This window comes from Oryza glaberrima, chromosome 6, assembly GCF_000147395.1.
Source record: "Oryza glaberrima chromosome 6, OglaRS2, whole genome shotgun sequence".
NCBI classification, from domain to species: domain Eukaryota; kingdom Viridiplantae; phylum Streptophyta; class Magnoliopsida; order Poales; family Poaceae; genus Oryza; species Oryza glaberrima.
In genome coordinates, this window is record NC_068331.1 from 17,086,857 (window position 1) to 17,094,270 (window position 7,414).

At 40.3% G+C, this 7,414-nt stretch overlaps 1 non-coding gene across 1 annotated transcript; it reads right to left on the minus strand.

Moving 5' to 3' along the window:
• LOC127778162 (small nucleolar RNA R71) lies at window positions 1–107 on the minus strand. Its single transcript, XR_008018431.1, has one exon. It is a non-coding gene; the product is annotated as a small nucleolar RNA R71 (small nucleolar RNA).
• Window positions 108–7,414: the final 7,307 nt, after the last annotated feature.

Below are 7,414 nucleotides of genomic sequence, written 5' to 3' on the forward strand. Positions count from 1 at the left end.
GAAATCCGTGATCAAATCACAAGGTTTACACAATTTGACGGTGAGAGCTTATATGATGCATGGCATAGATACCAAGGATTGCTCAGATTGTGCCCTCACCATGGTTTAGAGAAATGGCTTGTTCTTCAAACCTTCTATAAGGGCCTAACCTCTAGCACAAGAGCTTTTGTTGATTCTGCAGCCGGTGGGAGTATTGCAAACAAGACTTTGGATGAAGGCTTTGCACTTATTGAGAGTATGGCATCTACTCATTTTCACTGGTCTAATGACAGGGCTTCCCATCCTGTCCGACCTGGCATGTATGAGCTAAGTCCACAAGATTCACACACTGCTTAGCTACAGATGATTACACGCCAGCTATCTCAGTTGCTCTCAGCTCAGGTCCCGTCACAAGGTCAATCTCACATTTCAGTTGTTTGCCAAATCTGTGAGATCATTGGTCATTCTCCACCTGAATGTCAATTTGCATCTAAAAGTGAGCCATCTGAGGTCAGCTATGCTCAATCGAACTCACCATACTCCCAAACTTACAATCCGGGATGGAGACAACATCCAAACTTGTGCTATAAAAATACAAACCAAAGTGTGCAATCTGTCCATCCCAATGCTGCAGCACAAGGTTTCAGATCACAGCCACATGCTCAATCATCTTTTCAGCAACCATCTTCTTTGCTAACTACTCCACAGCAGCAAACACATGCTCCTACCATGGATCAATCACTTAAGATTGAAGAAATGTTTGCTAGAATGCAATCTGAGATTCTAAGTAAGGTGCATGCAAGATTGCAAGATTGTGTTCAGACTTTGACAACTAAATTTGAGAGCTTGGAAACTTCTCAGTCATCATCATCTAGTGCACAAGGTAGACTACCTGGACAGACTAAAGCCAATCCCCGTAACCATTGTGGACCTATCACAACTAGGAGTGGTAAAACTACATCAGATCCAATTCTACCAACACCTACTGCATATATTCCTCCCGTATTCAGATCAAATCAACTGATGGCTCCTACTTCTAATCAGCAGGTGCATAAGCACGCATCTTCAAGTTCTACTGTAGCAAAGCCTAATTCTTCTGTTCAGTCCTCAATAGTTCATGATGCTCCATCTTCTAGTACTGCAATTCCGCCTGCCAAGCCAAAGTTACCATTTCCTGAGCGATTTGAGAAGTCAAATGAGGAGAAGCAATTTTCTAAGTTTCTTGAAATGATGAAGGATGTTTAGATTACAATTCCTCTCCTAGATGCAGTACTTCATGTGCCATTATATGCAAAGTTCTTTAAGGAGCTGCTCACTAAGAAAAGAACCATTGATGAGCCTGAGGTAGTCACTCTTACAAAGGAGTGCAGTGCAATCATTCAGAATAAACTACCTCCCAAGTTAGAAGATCCTGGCAGCTTTTGTATCCCATGTTACATTGGTTCAAGGAGCTTCCGTGCCTTATGTGATCTCGGATCTAGTGTGAGTGCAATTCCCCTATCAATGTGCAAGGCTCTACCTCTAGGTGATTTGAGGCCAACTACCATGACTTTACAGCTGGCTGACCGTACTTACCGTCGTCCAGCTGGTACTTTGCCAGATGTTCCGGTGGTAGTAGGTTCTTTTGCATTTCCTGTTGATTTTGTGGTTCTGGAAATGGAGGGCAAGAGTGAGGCTGTTATCTTGGGGAGACCTTTTCTTGCCACTGCAGGGGCAATCATTGATGTTCAAGATGCAAAGCTTACACTAAAGTTTGGTCAGGAGACAATGAGCTTTGATATGAGGCATCCTGCTCATCTTCCTCATTGTACTGATCAATGCTTTTCTATTGATGTTATTGATGAGTGTGTTTCTGAGATATACATGAGCTCTGAAGTTGAGTTATCACTAGAGCAGGAACCTATTCTTGATGATGAGCATATCACCAGTGATCCATCTATTATTGCTATGATTGATTCTCACCAAGAGGCATCTCATACTTGTGATCCTGTGCCATCATCTATTCCCAAGGTTGAGCTAAAACCACTTCCTAAGCATCTGAGATATGAGTTTCTAGGACCTCATGAGACATATCCAGTAATAGTAAGTGCTGATTTGACTCCTGATGAGGCTAGTCAACTCCTTGAAGTCCTCCGTTGCTATCAATCAGTTATTGGATATTCTATTGATGACATGAAGGGTATCAACCCCTCTGTTTGCATGCACCGTATTCATCTGGAGGAGGACAGCAAGCCTACTCGTGAACATCAAAGAAGGCTAAATCCTCATTTGCAAGAAGTAGTGAAGAAAGAAGTCTTGAAACTTCTTGGTGCCAACATCATCTATCCCATATCTGATAGCGAGTGGGTAAGTCCAATCCACATTGTGCCTAAAAAGGGTGGCATGACAGTTCTAAAAAATGAGAAAGGTGAAATGGTTCCAACTAGAACTGTTACAGGTTGGCGCATGTGTACATATTACCGCAAACTAAACAAGGCCACCCGTAAGGATCATTTTCCTTTGCCTTTCATTGATCAAATGCTGGAAAGATTAGCACGCCATTCATTTTACTGCTACCTTGATGGTTACTCTGGTTTCTTACAAATACCAATTCATCCATTGGATCAGGACAAGACTACATTCACTTGCCCATATGGTACATTTGCTTACCGGCGGTTGCCTTTTGGTCTCTGTAATGCTCCTACATCCTTTCAACGATGTGTAATGTCCATTTTCACTGATCTCATTGAGAATATTATGGAAGTATTCATGGATGATTTTACCGTGTATGGTCAGTCTTTTGCAGACTGTTTGACCAATTTGGAGACAGTTCTTAATCGCTGTCTTGAGTCTGGTTTAGTCCTGAATTGGGAGAAGTGTCATTTCTTGGTTACAGAAGGTATTGTGCTTGGTCATTTAGTTTCTTCAAGAGGCATTGAAGTTGACAAAGCAAAAGTTGAAGTGATTGAAAGATTACCTCCACCAGTGAATGTGAAAGGAATTCGAAGCTTCTTAGGGCATGTAGGATTTTATAGGCGCTTTATCAAGGATTTCTCCAAGATTGCTAGACCTCTGACCCGTATATTGTGTTCTGATGTTCCCTTTGAGTTTGATGAGGACTGTATGGATGCTTTTGTTAAGCTCAAGTCTGCTCTCACCTCTGCTCCTATCGTTCAGCCTCCTAATTGGAATCTGCCATTTGAGCTCATGTGTGATGCAAGTGATTATGCCGTAGGAGCTGTTTTAGGACAACGTCATGAAAAATCTCTTCATGTTATTCACTATGCTAGCAGAACACTTGATGATGCCCAAATTAATTACACAACCACTGAAAAGGAGCTGCTAGCGATAGTATTTGCTTTCGATAAGTTCCGGTCCTATCTTGTTGGTTCTCGCTGTATCGTGTACACTGATCATGCAGCCATCAAATATCTTCTTAGCAAAAAGGATGCTAAACCTCGTCTCATTCGTTGGATTCTTTTACTTCAAGAGTTTGATTTTGAGGTTAGAGATAAGAAAGGAGCAGAAAATCTTGTTGCAGATCATCTTTCTCGTTTCCCACATTCTGAATCAGTGGAAACTTCTCCTGAAATCAATGATTCACTTCCCGGTGATCACCTTATGCTGATTTCTCATAATAATCCCCATATCCCTTGGTATGCAGATTTTGTGAATTATCTGGTTTGTCGTGTTACCCCACCTGGATTCTCAAATCAGAAGCGTAGGAAGTTCTTACGTGAGTCACATCGCTTCTTCTGGGATGATCCATATTTGTATCGACATTGTTCAGATGGTATTGTCCGGCGTTGTATTCCTAAGGAGGAGGTACATGGTGTAATCTATCATTGCCACTCTTCGTCTTATGGTGGACATGCAAGTACTGCTAAGACTCAAGCAAAAGTTCTTCAAGCTGGATTTTATTGGCCATCTATGTTTAAGGACATCCATTCTTTTGTTCAGTCTTGTGATCCTTGTCAAAGAACAGGAAACATATCCCGTAGGCATGAAATGCCTCAGCATCCAATTCTAGAGGTTGAGCTTGTTGATGTTTGGGGAGTTGACTATATTGGCCCATTACCCTCCTCTCATGGCTATAAGCATATCTTAGTTGCTGTGGACTATGTATCAAAGTGGGTTGAGGCCATCCCTACTATTCATGCTGATTCAAAATCTGTTTGTAAACTCTTTCGGCAAGTTATCTTCCCTCGGGTTGTGATCAGTGATGGTGGTTCTCACTTCAATCATCAACAGTTTGAGGCTCTCTTAGCTAAGTATGGAGTTCATAATCATAGAGTCACTAGTCCTTATCATCCTCAAGCTAATGGCCAAGTTGAAGTGTCAAATAGGGAAATCAAACAAATTCTAGAAAAAGTTGTGTCTAAATCTAGAACAGATTGGTCTCTAAAGCTTCCTGATACATTATGGGCTTATAGGACAGCATTTAAGACTTCCATTGGTATGTCTCCTTTTCGCTTAGTGTATGGAAAAGCTTGCCATCTTCCTGTAGAGCTTGAGCATAAAGCTCACTGGGCTATTCGAAAGCTTAATATGGATATAGATTTAGCAGGAAAGCATAGGAAGCTTCAGCTTTGTGAACTTGATGAGTTAAGGCTAGATGCTTATGAGAGTTCTAGGATTTACAAAGAGAGAACGAAAAAGTTACATGACCGTCACATCTTAAGACGAGAATTTCATCCTGGAGAGTTAGTCTTGGTTTTTGATTCTAGATTTCATCTTTTTCCTGGAAAGTTTAAGTCACGTTGGTGTGGACCTTGTGTTGTCAAGAGGGTTATCTCTAGTGGGGCTGTTGAGATTGAGAGTGATTCTGGGAGTGTGTTCACAGTTAATGGACAGAGATTAAAGCATTACATTGTAGGTGAACCTATTCCTTTAGATGATGTGGAGGGGGAGATTAGTGATATGTCTGGTTCTGTCCTTGACTCTCCTTTTGAGCATGCTTAGTAATTCTGTTAGGGTCAAGCTAAAGACCTAAAACAAGCGCTTCTTGGGAGGCAACCCAAGTTTTCTTTGCATTTCTTTTGTTTTGGTTATACCGTGTCGGTTTATGTTTTGTTTTTTTTAATTTTTATTTTCAGGTACATGCTAATTTATCACCCAAATTCGTGCAAGGGGCTCACGGATGGTTTCTAATTACAGGCACAACATCATATCTGCCCGGTGAGCTGTTTCTAATCCCAATATTATGTTCATGAGTCACTGTGCTATTCAAGCTTGGGGGAGGAACTTGTGTATTTTTGGATGATTCTTTAGCATGTTCTGCTTGTTTTTGTGTACTGGAACTATGAGGAGTTGTACTTGATAAGTTCTGCTCTTAGTTTTGTTATATTATTAGTTTGATTAGTTGCAGTACTAAGTTTATTTCTGAGCCACATTGTCACTAGTTTTATGTATGTCCTAAGTCTCATGGCTACATTAACATTAATAACAAAACAAATGCTTGAGCTTTGACTATTATCCATGATGGGTCTGATTCCTGCACATCTAGCCATCTCCTGTATTTGTTGGTAGAGTAGTTCTTAACTGCTTTAGGTACTTATGATACTATGATATAAGGTTCAATGCAAACTTGAATAACTACTGGTACTTGGAGATAATCTTGCAAACACATGTTTTTAACCATAATTTGTATTGAATCGATCATAGTCATAGCTTCTCAATGAACATAGCCTGGTTTCATACTCTCTATTAAGGGTTTTGATCCTTTGCTCATTTGATTATTTGGGAAAAAAACTCTAGTCCATTCTTGAACCTTAATTAGGTTTTGTAATCTAAGTATCCATGTTCTTCACATGAGGTATTTAGCATACAAAAACCTGCTGTGATGCTTAATTATAATTTAGTACCAAAGTAATGTTTTGATTTTGGTGTTGAATAAGTGACCATGTCACATTTTTTTCGAAATTCTGTGAATAAGTGACCATGTCACATTTTTCTCGAAATTCTGTGAATAAGTGGCAATTCTGCCCATGAGTGTGTGTGTGTTTGTGTGAATAAGTGGCACATGTGCCCAAGTGTTTCAAAAATGCCTTTTATATAAGTTGAATATCAAGGTTCAAGTTTGGACTTCTTCACAAAGATTATATGAGTATTAGAATCATTACCTCTAATAGTTATGCATGAGCTTTGATATTTGCATTGTCGATGTTATGACTATTTTCGATGCCTTGCAAAATTTGGTTAACATCACGTTTTAGCCTGAGAATCTTTAGATACCTTAGTCATCCATGATTTGCTTGGGTTCATATACCTTAGTATCGTTTTTAACCTTTGCATTTAAGTATGCCTACCTCTTGTACTTTAAATGGCTAGCTATGTTATGTATGTTTCACACTCAATGGGGATAATTTTGGAAGCTCAAGTTAATTTTTATATTGTTTAAGTTCATTAAAATGCTTGCCATGAGACTTTCTACATGCATTTGGCTAGTATTTCTGTACCTTTTTGCTGTTTGGCTGGATTCGATACTTCATCATCATTTTCTTGAGGACAAGCAAATGCTTAAGCTTGGGGGGATATGATATCATGAAATTTGTCCAGTGTTTACATGCTTTTTCCCATAGCATCTTATTATAATACATCGATTTTTGTGTTGCTGAATAGTTAAAATTAGTAATTTATAGTTTAAAATGGGCCATTTTATATGCTTTGACAATGTTTTGTAGGTTGGCGCGACTAGGCGAAATTTCTGCAAATTGGAGCTCGGAAATGCATAGAAGACCATGTCTGAAAATATGTTAGAGCAAACATGGATTTTTCTTCAAGTAATCAAAGGAATGGACTGAATATTGGTTTTTGAGGAAGATTGGGTGGTCTTTTGTAAAATTCCAAGAACCCTGTTAGGGTTTCCCTGCCCAGCCGCCACTACACTGAAGAAATTCCCTAATCGATATTTAAGGAGAATTGCTCCTCTTTCTTTGGCTGAGCCGGTCACTCCACAAAAAAAAATCACAAATCGATACTCCTCTTCCTCGCTGCGCCACCACGCCGCCGTCGCCGGAGACCGACCATAGCCGGCGACGTCCTCACCACCACTAGCTGCAAGCCCTCCCCCACAGCCTTCGGTTGCTGCTGCTTCAGTTTCCTCCAAGTGCGAGACGACCCGATCTGCATCCTCTACTGGTTCTTCGTCTTCAACACTGCTGCTGCTCGTTCTGCTTCGATCTGTGGCTGCTGCTTCTGCCTCTACACCAGGGACGCCAAACTACTGCTGGTGCTTCAAGCTCTACTTCCAGGACGCCGATCTGCAACCTTCTTCTTCACTGCTGCCTAAAAATCTTCATCCTACTTCCAGTGCTTCGACAACAATTTCATCACTTGGGTTTATTCTTTCCTATCCTCACTTCTTAGATAAAAACTTGTGCTTTATTTCAGAGATTTGATCACTGTGATTGTAAATTTACTTTCCTGCACTTTTAATACTGGAACATAGTGTTTT